Below are 13,767 nucleotides of genomic sequence, written 5' to 3' on the forward strand. Positions count from 1 at the left end.
ACCAACTAACCAAACAAAAAACAAACAAAAAACAAACAAACAAAGGAAAATAACTAATAAAAGTCGGGAAAGAAGCCTCTTCTTTTCTATTTCTCTTCCACTTCCCCTCTTCTCCCCTTCTCTTCCCTTCCCTCACAGGGGAAGATAAAAAATATTACTTCTTATTGAGAAAGGAAAAAACAGATTCATGATTAAGCTCAATTAAATTACAAGGGCTGATCTGAAAGTAATGTTCCTTATTTTGTTATGTTGGATGCTGGTAGTATGTCAGCAGAAGCTGAACCCCCATGCCAGTACTCTGATAAGATCTGTTGCCATGTGACTTACGACAGCAGAGAGCATTCTGGTAAAATGACATCTGACACATAAACACATAAAGACAACTCTACTACACTGTTTCTAATCCAAATCTCTTCAGTAGTAAATTACCCTGGTTTTCTGGCAGTCCGTGAAGTTTTGAGCACTGCAGTAAAACATGCAGAGATTTTACTCAACTTTATGGAAAACTGCATGCTATCTACATTTTCAGAGAGATTGCTCTGGAGTTCCATTGGAACAACTGAAACTGCAAAACTGTGAAAATTCAAAAACACAGCTTTTCTAATCTGATTTAAATTAAACTTCTGTTAAACTTATTTTACCATTTGTTTATTATGTCAATGTGTTGGACTACTGTTAGAGCAAAAATTTAATTCAATATCGTTCACAGCACATCATATTTAGATCAGTAGTCTTTGAGGGTTTGGACTCGATCTCTTAAGGTCCCTTCCAACCCCTACAATTCTGTAATTCTTTGATTCTGTGAATATGATCTCTTGAGGTCCTTTCCATCCTCTGTAATTCTGTGATTCTATGATTCTGTAATATAATGAATTTCTGGAAAGTGTAGAAACAGTTTATTTTTCTATTCTAAAATTAAGCAGTGTAAAATTAATAGAAAAAGACTGTGTAAAAAGGCTGGGTTGACTGTAACTTTAAAGTACCAGCATTTCAGCTATTTTGATGTACTTCGTGGCAGTGCTATAATCTGACATCAAAGTATCAGTGGAATACTAAGATGTTTGAAATGATCATTCAAGCCAAAAACTTTGGGATATCCCTAAGCATAAATTACATTTCTTTTACTTTTCACATTATTTAATATGTATTTAAAAACAAAACTAAACAAAAAACATACTACTTCAGTGGTAAGGAAAATTGCAATAAAAGATAAGACACCAAGATCCAAGTGGTTAAATGTTCAAGGTACCAAGATGTCAAGATGATTGACATATCTAGATTTATGCATCCAGATAGCCACATATTAGAGTAAATGATTCTCCAGTATGAACTGATTCCCTGGATCTGAACTACATACATAATATATGAATTAAGAATGATGGAAAGAATGTGACAAGAAATCAATTAAATAATATGGTTTCAGTATTCTATGATTGACTATTAATTTTCTCTTCCTTCCTACTGACATTCAAACAGATTTTCTTTTCATGCCCTGCTTGAATTTACTGTCCTGAGTGATATGGATCAAGTGAAGAATTATTCTAGACCCTGAATTTGGAAAGTGTACTTCTAGTTTAAGGAATGAGTGTACAAACCTTTGGATACTGTCCTCAGGAATAAAAGACCAGAAGAGAGTTGGCCTTTATTTAAGGACACTTTTCTTAGCGTTCAAGAGTTGTTATTTCAAAAGTGTAAGATATCAGGCAAGGCTGTAGACCAGCATGTCTGAGTAAGGAATTCCATGTCAAACTGAAGTGTAAGAAAGAAAATGAATAGGCAGTTCAAAATTTTTCTTTGGAAAAATATATAAATGTTTATCAGTAGGATCTTTAACAAAAGTGTAGCAATAGGATTTTTTATTTTTTTTTTTCTTTTTCCTTAATTTTCACTGATTACTTCTCTTCACAGATCTTTCAAGTCCTTGAACCCCAAGAACTAAGGGAAGAAATTCTCTTGCACTGTTAGAGAAGATCACATCAAAGACTACCTGACTTACCTACTGGCTTTCTGTGATGGAGTAGCTACAACAGTGGGCAAGGGAAGAGCAATTGATGTAATCCTCCTGTAAGTCTGTAAGACCTTTGATAGGATCCTCCACAACATTCTCACCATTACATTGGAGGGATATAGATTTGGTGGATGGGCTGTTAAATAGATGAAGTATTGACTGAATGGCCATCTTGAAAGTGTTAGAACCAATGACTCAAAGTCCAAATGGAAAACTGTAATGAGTGGTGCCTCTCAAGGGTCTGTACTGTGTTGGATACTATTTAATTGCTTAATCAGTGACACAGTCAGGGAGATTTGAGTACATCTTCAGCAAGTTTTTAATGACAGCAAATTGAGTGGAGCAGCTGATGTACTGTATGGAATGGATGCCATCCAGAAGGGAACATTAAAGGCTTGATGAGTGAATCGTTACTCTAAAATTAGATTAGGTTGTTCACGGTTTTGACAAAATATGTTTCCAATGATGGAAATTTTTCAGTGTTCTTAGGAAATTTATTACAGTATTTGAGCACACTCACTCTGATTTATTTTATTCCATTTATATTTACTGAGAGTTTCATTTGTTTAACTTCTCTCTGCCCATGTGACCTTGAGAATATTGACTAGAAGGGAGTAACCGTTTCTCATGATCTGCCTACTAAACTATTCCAAATGCAGAACAAATGTGAATAACTTTCTCTGTCACATTCATACACTGTCAATTCAAGTGCAGATCTCTACTTGCTATTCATCAGAACCCCTGCTTTTTCTTGCAAAGCTTCTCCTAAGTTTCTTATCTCATATGCAGGTCTTTATATTTGTCTCAATTGAATTACATGAGATTTCTTTTATCCAATTTACCTACCTTTTAAAATTCTCTCTGAAATGCCTTCCAGAAAGGTATGACATTAACAAATCATGCAGACACTTAAGGAAAATAACTGTTACAAACACTGAAATCTTCAGACAAGCTTAAATTGTAGCTCAAACTGATCTCTTGTCTAAAAACCAAGGGACAACCATAGAAAGTTATGAACAGAGTTAGTGACATAAAAAATATCAAGAAAGATAATACCAAAGTCAGATGGATTGGTAATTCTAATAATAATATAGATTAATATATGTTAATATATATATTAATACAGAAAATTCCAGAGATTAAGATGTTTATCGATAATACATATGAACATGTACATTTATTCATAGCATTAAAATTAATAATTCATCTATTTACCTAATATGTTTATGTATTTGTACCAATTTTAAGAACAGTGAATGCCACATGCTACTGCTTAATTTTCCCCTCAAACATACATAATATACTCCTTTTTGGATGGGACACATTGTGAGTGTGTCTGTGTTTGCCTATGTAGACAAACATCTATTTTTCATATATGTTTTCTGACATCTCTGTTCAATTGTTTACAATAATCTCTATTCATAGTTCTAGGGCTGCTCCGCAGGGAAATGTGACTTTATGGTTTAGTGTTAAATGCCCATCAAACAATGTTGCCAAGATCCATCCTTTTTTTGCCAACATTTTACTTATTAATCTGTATGTAGAAAGTCTGAGAGCAATGCCTGTCATCAAATAAAACCCAAATTTGTCCTTTTGATTTTCTAATTAGGTTCTTTATTCATTTTACTCTGATATGCAGATACTGTACCTGATTTCTGGAAGTACTCTGATTAAATATGGTTCAACAGCAATGTCTTCCTAAGTAACTACTGAAGTCAGTCATATATGCTTCATTAACTAAAGTGTGGTGAGTATTTGAAATTTTAGAATGAAAAGAAGCCAAGAAAATCATTTAGGTATACTGCCTTTTGCCTTAGCGATTTTTTCCTCATGACTTAATGACTAAATCAAAAGAAATGGAAACAGAATTACTTAGCAGTATTTCTCCCATTATTTGCTCTGTGATCATATTGAAAAAAAATTATATATATATATATATTATTATTATTATTATTATTATTTGTCACAGATTCCTGTATTTTTAAAGTTAAATGTTCCAAAGACGTGGTCTTAGAAATAGGTAGCTTAGCTGCCACCAATTATTTCCCCCCAAACTCAGCATTCCATAGCTTGCAATTCTAACCTACTGTGCTAACACTGACATGCGTTTAATAAACATCTGCTACTAATCTAATTCAAACCTAATTCAAATTCATGGGAGAATACAGTTTTTTGAAATCACAAATCTAGAAATTCAACCAGACAGACTTCTCACAGTACATATCTCTTAGGACAATGAAAATTGTGTTTTAAAGTGAAGCAGTGAAAAAATTATGCAAGGACACCACTTATCAGTAACTGGTAACAAGTCATGTGCATGCTGAAGAAACAGAAACAGGAGGTGACAGACAAAAAACATAAGGCATTTTGTATTCTTTATAATCTTACAATTGTAATCAATGTCATGTCCTTGTAAGGAGTCCTGTCTAAAGGAAGGAGGCTAACAATTACATGAAATGGGTAATATCACTGAAATTCATCCTATTCTAAAAAAAATAACCATTGAAAGAATATTAGAAATATGAAAAAATACCTGGCACATATATACAATATTATGAATCACCTTAGAATGTCAGTTTTTAGCGTGTTGTTATTTCAAGTTGTTAATGCCTTACTTCTCAGTGTTCGGGGTTTTACTGCCTTTTTCATTTTTGTCTTTTTTTTCCAAAAACAAATTGTTAGAACTTTCGTATTTGTGTAGCTGATAAAAGTGATTACCTTGATCAGTAAAAAACATATGTCTTTCTTTACTTTGTTAGTGGTAAAATTTTACCATAAGAAAATGATTTCCTGGAGATGATCTATCTGCCTTTTTGAAAATAGTTATAGAAATCACATTGCTAATTAAGATTATTTATTGTTAGTGAATACAAATATATTTAGTTTCTACTAAAGCATTTTCCTGTGTTTTTTAGAAGCTGATTTAAAGGACATGCTTATACTTTGAGACCTACCAATTCATCTCCTCCCCTCCTCACTCCTCCCCTTTCCTCCCCATTTGTTCCATATATATTATTATTTTTATATATTATATTATTATATATTATATATATTATATATATTATATATAATATATATATTATATATATTATATATTTATATTTATATTATTTATATATATAATATATATAATATATATATTATATATATTATATATTATACATATAATATACATATAATATATATAATATAATATTATTATATTATATATATTATTTTATATATATATATATTATATTTATAAATAAATAAAAAATAAAAGAGGGGAGGGGAAGAAAAAAAAAAAAGAAAAGAAAACATTTAGATTAAAAAATAGCACAACATAAGTTTAAGTAGAATGTATGCAAAGCTGATTTTATTGACTTTATGGTTTTGAGAATGACAACAGCATAACAGCACTTGGGAAAAGATAGATTCGCTTAGAAATAACATAATTATTCTATATCATATTCTTTATTCAAGAACCTGAAAATAAAGAAGGAGCTAGACTTTCATAACACTTCCATGCCTGCCCCTTTTATAGCAGGATTGTAAAAGTATTCTTCTCAAGTTTAGGTTTTAAGAGATATTAATATATAAAACATGAGCAGAAATGTGTTGAGCTTAAGCAGTTTCTGAAGGGGATATTTATGCAAATATTAAGATATATGTATGCTTTTCATTCAAATCTTTGTTTTCAGGATTTTTAAAATGTCTTTATAGAAAAATAGCTTTTTTTTTTTTTTTAAGACTTTGAAGCAAATTGTGAATTCATTCTGTTTTGAATATCATTCATGTTTTGAATATCAGTAACAATTCCATTTTTATTATGTTATGTTTTTCTAAATCATTGGATTGGAAACCTAAAAACAGAGGCAATTAATAGTTTTAACAGAAATGACAGTAACAAGAAGTATTACTTTTTGCTGTAATGAGATAATCATGTGTTATTTTCATGATGCCCTGACAACTTCGTTCACTTTGCCTCAAGATAAACTGCTATATCTCTTAATTGAGGGAATTCTAATATATTTATTTAGCATATAATTTAAACGTAGTGTCACACCACGGAGCAATACAGTGGTGCTAATATTCCTCTAACATGTACATCAATTTAAAGGCACTTTGTCTTGATTTTAAAATATTTAATGGTTTAAAATGTATTAACATATAAATTAGATATATCAGGTAGTTTTAACATTTTTATTTTTTTTTCATTTGTTTTTGTCAGTGACAGAATAGTACATAAAGAGTCTAATTTCCTCCCATTTTGAATATTAGGAATAATATTCTGTTTTGCTTGTAGGGCTGTTGATGTGAGCTTTTTTTATAATTATTACTATTTTCATAAAGGAAGCAAATAAAAACAGCACAAGACAAACTTCTGATCACGTGATACCTTAAAAGAAAAATAAATATGCTTTAGCTAGAAGAATTTACTTCACTAACTTCAGAAAATTAAGCTGACATACAGACAAGAGAGCAGCTTCAAATTCAGAGACTGCAGCCCACATGGGGAATTTTAACCATTCTAATATATGTTAGAGAGTGTTGCAGTTTAACTACTAGCAGGCAAGTAGCCACTACACAGCTACTCAGTCACTCTTCCTAGGAATTATGCATAGAAGCAACATGAAACAAAGTATTCATTCACTGCTTCCCATTGGAAGGCAGATGTCCACCCATTTGCAGGAAAACAAGGCTCATCACACTTATTTATTTATTTATTTATTTATTTATTTATTGGGAATATAAATGTAATCACTATGAATGTTCCCCATCTTCCTCCTTTCTCATATGGGAAAGAGAATTGGAAAGGTAACAGTGTGAAAACTCTTGCTTTGGGATAAAGACTGCTTGATAAGTATAGCAAAATCTGTGTGTACAAACAAAGCACCATTAAACCTATTAGGAGAGGCTAAGGGAGCTGGGGCTGTTTAGTCTGGGGAAAAGGAGGCTGAGGGGAGACCTTATCGCCCTCTTCGAGTATCTGAAAGGTGCTTACAGTGAGAGCGGGGCAAGTCTCTTATCATTGGTGACAAGTGACAGGACAAGGGGAAATTGCCTCAAGTTGCACAAAGGTAAGTTTAGATTGGATATTAGGAAACACTTCTTTACTGAAAGGGTAGTTAAGTACTGGAACAGGCTCCCCAGGGAGGTGGTTGAATCACCATCCCTGGATGTGTTTAAGAGCCGTTTGGATGTGGTGCTCAGGGATATGATTTAGCAGAGGGTTGTTAGAGTTAGGGTACTATGGTTAGGCTGTGGTTGGACTTGATGATCTTCGAGGTCTTTTTCAACCTGGGTAATTCTATGATTCTATGATTCTATAAAGAATTCATTTACTACCTCCTGTTGGCAGAAAGATGTTCATCCATTTTCAGGAAAACAAGGTTCCATCACACACAAAAATTTACTTGGGATGACAAAATTTGTAACTGTGAACACATACCCTTCCACCTTCTTCACCTCCCACCTAACTTTTAGCACTGGGGATAATATCACATAAGGAATATCCTTGTGGCTATTTGGGATCATCTGTCCCAGTTTGTGTCAACCTAATTACTTAGGCAGCTCCAGCCAACTCACTGGCAGAGCAGCAAGAGAAGCAGAAAAGACCTTCACTCAGAGTAAGCACTACTCAGCAACAACTAACACATTGTTGTGATCAGTATTTTCATCATAAATTAAAAATGCAGCACCATTCCAGATATGCTGAAGACAATTAAATCTATTTCAGCCAAAATCATGAGAAAGAGAGTGTCCAGTGAAGGAACTGAGGAGAGGCTGGAAAAAAAGAAGTGGAGGTGGAACCTAATCAAGGTAAAATTCATCTTCATTCAAGATGAGGCAGGCACTTTTTAATGTTGCCAAGTGTTAGGGAAGAGACAAACTTTAATAGTTATTTATTGAGATACATACAAAAGTGTTAAGTTTTTTTTTCTAAATGGTATAAATTGTAGATGTTTTAATCACCCTAATTTCAGGAAGTAAGAAATTGAATTCTAACACTACTATACAAATAACAGCTTGTGAGACTTTAAATAGAAATCCTTATTTCAAGAATAATAAATACAGACAGAAGAATATAATTTTATAGTTTTTACCTACAAAAGTGACCAGATATCTTTCAAGGTCAAGATGAATTAATTGGGAAAACTTTTAACTTTTTGCTTGAAACATTGGTCATTTACACAGATTTGATTTCTGCATTGTTGCTCTGAACCTGACATTTATCTGAAATAGTCAGTTTATTTATTATAACACTGAATTAATGCTTTAGTGACCTCCAATGCCAAGATCCCAGCAGGACTGAAATAAATATGCACAACTAAAATGAACTGAAAAGATTTTTGGCAAATGGTTTTACCTTTCAAAAGCTTTACTCCTTCACTTAATGCCCAAGCATGAAGTAATTCTGAAGGATTAAGACAAATCAAATATGTGATTTTCACATAATTGTGAGAAGTTAGATTATCATTTTGACATTTCAGTTTTTTAACACTTACTTTGTTGCCATATATTATGAAAAGGCAGTAACCATTTATAATGAAGATTTATTCAGTAAGTTTAACATGTTCTTTGCAAGAATACCTATGAGAAATGGAAGGCAACAGTGAAAGGCTCGGTTCACCTTTCTACCAATATATTATGATTTGACTAGTATTTTTATTCTTAAGGTATTGTTTACAATTGACCCATGTATGTGAAAAAGAAAAGCTGTGAGTTTTGTCGTTGGATTATATATATTACATTGTATTATAGATTGCTCATATTATATTATAGGTAGGTGATTTGATAGATTAATTATGTAAACTCTATTTTTACCTATCTAGAAACACAAAACTCACTGTTTCCTATAATGAATTCTGAAGCAAAATTAATCAGTGACATACTATCTCATTAAGTACATGCACTCACTATTTCTGCCTTCTCCAGCAGATCTGTTTGACCATGAGAAAGAAACCACTTTGTCTATATTCTTGAGCCAGCATGATGAATGATGAGCTACACAGCTCTCATGCCTCAATATAAAACTTGTTGGTATCCTAAATATGATATGGGCGCATAGTATTTTCCCAAACATTCAAGATTTCTTTTCAGTGAATTCCAGGCACATGGAAAGGGAACAATTAATTTGTACTCATAGCAGGACTTGGTGATAGAGGCACAAGATTTTGAATAATTCTCCAAAATGTAGAGCAGCAAATTAAATTTGCAGAATTTAATGGAACTAAAAGAGATTTTCTAAGAGTACAGCAGTATGAGATTGCCCCCTCTAGGCAGAAAAAGACTGCAAATAGGAGAAATCATAGTGTGAATTTAGCATTTCTAATTCTAATTCTTATCTATGCATGTTTGGTACTCTAGTGACTAATTCAGTTATGCAGTACATTCAACTCTTCAGACATGAACCACAAGAAAGCAGGTATCATTTTCTATTTTCATAGAGCTTACTATCAACTATAAGGTATTATATTATAAATACTGAATTCAGACTTTTATGTCAATTGATATACCTAGAAGATAGGCTTCTGGAAGTTGCTGGAGGCACGGTTTGGCAATGGTTTTAACACAGGCACTGCAAACATCCAGGCATTATTTAATCCTTTCCCTTTGGTACTTATCATGTATCTGTTTTTTGTGGTTTTGTTTTGTTTTTGTTTTTTGTAGTTTGTTTGCTTTGTTTTATTTTAATAATGCAGTATAGGTAAGCACCATCTTCAGAGGAAATCAGGAAATCTTCCTTTTGAAAATAAGTATCTTATTTCAGGACAGCAATAAAACTTCTGGAAACAAGCAACATTTGTTATCTTAAATTCCAGAAGCATCAATTCAGAAGCATTGCTCATACATGAATTTATTATATGTGAATATAATAAGTTGAAAAATATTATGCTTGATCAAAGAATAGAGTAATGGAATTACAGAGTCATAAACTTTAGAATAAAATAATCACAGTATCATAGAAAAATAGAATTATAGAATCATAGAATAGCTTGGATTGGTAGGGACATTTAAGATCATCTACTTACAGATCCATGCTGGGGAAAAAGTGTGTGCAAAAGTGAAAGTATACTATCAAGTGCATTATCTAAATGCCTCTTGAACATTAACGGGTGTGAGACATCACAAACCCATTAGGCAGCCTGTTTTAGTGTTTAACAGCTCTCATGTTAAAGACATTTTTCCTAATGTCCTGTTTGGATCTTCCCTAGTGCAGCTTTGTGCCATAATCTTGTGTCTTATAATTGGTTAGCAAGCAGAAAAAGCTAGTACCTCCCACCTCATTTCCCCTTCCCAGCAAGTTGTTGAGCAATAAGGTTGCTTCTCATTCTCCAGTTTTCCAAACAAGGCAAACAAATTTCATATCCTAAGAGAGCTTTTTGATACATATTCTGATGTAAATCTCTTTCAAAATCTCCTGTTCATTTCATTTTAATATATAATAACTGAAAAATCATTGTTCTAGAAAAAGCACTGAACATTCTTGTTGTTAGATACTCAATTAAAATTGTTTCTACTATTTTGTCTGAAAGATGTTTGTTTTATACCAACTGGAATTGATTAATGGAACAAGAAATAGCAGTTACTTGGAACAAGTCAGCACAAGAATAAAAGTATTACACAAAAATAAACTTAACAAACAGGAATCGTAGGCCTTTAAATGTCTTATTTATTTCTGTCCTACATTAAAGCTAGCTTTTAGTTTATTAGGCCTCCATATCACATATAGCTGTGAATAAATTTCCTTACTGCTGTCACATGGCTTTCTGGGGGCACTTATAATCCAGAACAGGATAGGAGGAGGAGGACAACTGGTGTATCAAATTCTCAATCTGAGCAACATTTCCCTGATACTTACACACTGTGACCCCACAATCTCCCGTGTAAGCAGATAGGAGAGCTTTGGCATTTCATCAGATTGCCACTAATTTCGGTATCAAATTAATGTTACATTCATGCCATTACACAGACCAGACTTCCCCTAAGAAGTCTTCTATGAGTCCGCTAGTTATCTATGAAGTGACTAGGTTAGTGTCAGCTAAAGTAGTCTGAGAATCTGATTATGTTTTAGAGCAATATAGTGCTCAACTTGGATGTAGAATAATTCTTGCAAAGGTGAGGATGAAATAAAAATAAAAGAGCATTCAAGACTTCTTACAAATATTTAATTTACATATTTATTACCTTTTCCTAGAGGTGGTCAGGGCATGAAAAATATATTAAAAGTTATCTATTGATAAAAAATGCATACTACCACTCACTGATATGAATAATTTTCTCGAATCAGTGGTCATCTATTCTTTTCTGTCTAAGGCTGTAGTTTGGAATATGGAAGTTCTGGATTCCAGACCTGTTTTCCCTGTTGATATTATGTTGTTGGAGAGTTTGGGAGCATGTTCTTTAAAATGAAACTAAACTAATGATTATTGGATTCTTAAAGTCAAAACCAATGTTTTATGATTCATAGGAAACTAATGGATTTGGAAACCTTAATTTTGTCCTTTCTTTCTCTCTTTTCTTATGCTTTTCTTAAAAACACCATATGTGCTATTTTTGAAGCTCACTCCAGGGAGGTTCAGTGCTAAAAGTTAATGTCCATTGGATGATGATTCCCACTATTTCAGCCAAGGCAACTCTCTAGAATGTATTCCCAATTCAGTTCTAATGGACCATTCTGTTTCTGATTAGACAGCTAAGCTCTTTCTTCCTCTCTTTTTGCCTGAAGCAAGACCTTATTGCATTCTTTCCATTAAATAACATTTGAAAAGTTGGAAAAAAATCCTTAATCATATGTACATTGCAAGTATTTTCCTATTTTCTACATTTTTTTAAGTTGTTCAGAAGATATAAATTATATGTTTGTATGTGTATTATAATATTTTCAAATTTGTATGTATACAGAAATATCTTCCATAATGTCTATTTCCCTTTACTTTTAATGCTTAGACACAAAAGATCATATTCAAAATATAAAAAGAAATGTTAAATGAGAATAGAATGAAAGACAGTGTCTTCCATGCAAGTAAGCAAAAAAGAAAAGGCCTTTGTTAACATGGAGAAGATACACACTCTTCTGTGCATGGTCTCTCTGACTACACTTGTACTGTGGCATGTCACATTCCCAGTCACAAATGTCAGTGGGTCCTGACCAGTGATCATATGTGCTAACAAACTTTCTCAGCTTCCAAAAACAACCAGGGATATTAATTTGGCTATTCAAACTTCTGAACTATGCCTGATAAGTACAGCCTGCCTGTGTCCCCTGTCCCAGATGTTATGCTCCTGTCTGCGTGATGGAATGGGCCCTAGCTTCCAGTTCCTGCCCTACTCTCCCTGGGGAGCCCCCATGACTCCCCTTGCCAAGCTCACACCGAGGCATCAGACAACATACATAATTTTTTTATACATAAAACCCTGTAGAAATGAACCAGGTCTTACTACCCTGCTTATAAAGTGGCAAAGAGGGTGGCCTTTGCTATATAAGGAACCCAGCCAGAAGTGTATAGATGATTCTTAAAGCAATGCTGACATTAGTAATTTCTTTTATTCAGGAGTGACCCCAGATGCTGATTCTGAGATTCACCAAATGGCCTAAATTTGTCCTCACGGAGCATGAACTGCACCAGAGGAAGACGACACGCAGACTGCTTAATAATAATGATCCTTTGAATGGACTGGCTCCTGTGCTGCTCCCAGGAAGCTATGCTTACAAATGTAAAGCAGCTGATTATTTCTCATGTTGCAACACAAAGGAAAGAACAGAATGAGTTATATATATCACATATCTGTACATCTTTACCTTTCTCATTATGTGAAAGAATATAGCAGCAAATAATTTAGAAAGTAGGTCTACCTTCCATCTCAGTGCAAGCCTATGTGATATACACTATTGAATTGTATTAATGAGTGACCTACTTGAGCCTTGTAGATAAGGCTATGTTCAACATTCACATTTATATGTAAAGTAAGAAAAGCAAAACTTTCTCCCAAAGTGGAAGCATGCATAGAGAATTCCTTCATTTATTGTTAGGCAGAATACTGATTTAAAAAATATATATACCCATAACTTGCTGGATAAGTGAAAAAAACTGAACTATTTCTGAAGATATCTGACATAATAAAGTGCAGCAGCACATTGATCTAAAAGCACCTATTTCTGCAAAATTAATGATACACAGCAGCACTATGACCAAACATGTAATTCTGTTATTAGCTGAGCTGTTAAACTTCATGAAGACATTACACCATAATTTAATAGTTGTAAGCTGATACAGAGACTACCATTTTTTTTACTTTACTATTAGTTGTAAAAAGATTAATTAGTGGCATTATTTATTAGTAAACTACCAGTATTGGAGGCACAGTCATTTGCATCTGCATTATCTAACCATAAATAAGCAAACAAGTAAATTCTAAATGTAACAAATTTAAGAAAGCCTTAAGCCATTCTGTAGACTCCTATCAGAGGGAAATAAAAATAAAAAAAAATAACAGATTTGAAGATCTTCACTCTGTTAAATTAACATAATAATTGCAGAAAATATTTAAAAATATATAATTTAATTACTCTGGAAGTTCAAAGAAACAAAGTGACAGAAAGTGTAGGTTCATCATCCCACTGAGTTCTATACAACAAACTCCATTATTTGCACAGATCTTCAAAAGAAAAGTCTAATTCATACAACTGAGTTCAACCTATTAAACTTCTTATGCTTATAGACTCATCTTCATTACTGATACAGGTAAATAAGTTTTTATGAAAGTCACTGTAG

This window comes from Excalfactoria chinensis, chromosome 2 (assembly GCF_039878825.1).
Source record: "Excalfactoria chinensis isolate bCotChi1 chromosome 2, bCotChi1.hap2, whole genome shotgun sequence".
Classification (NCBI taxonomy): Eukaryota; Metazoa; Chordata; class Aves; order Galliformes; family Phasianidae; genus Excalfactoria; species Excalfactoria chinensis.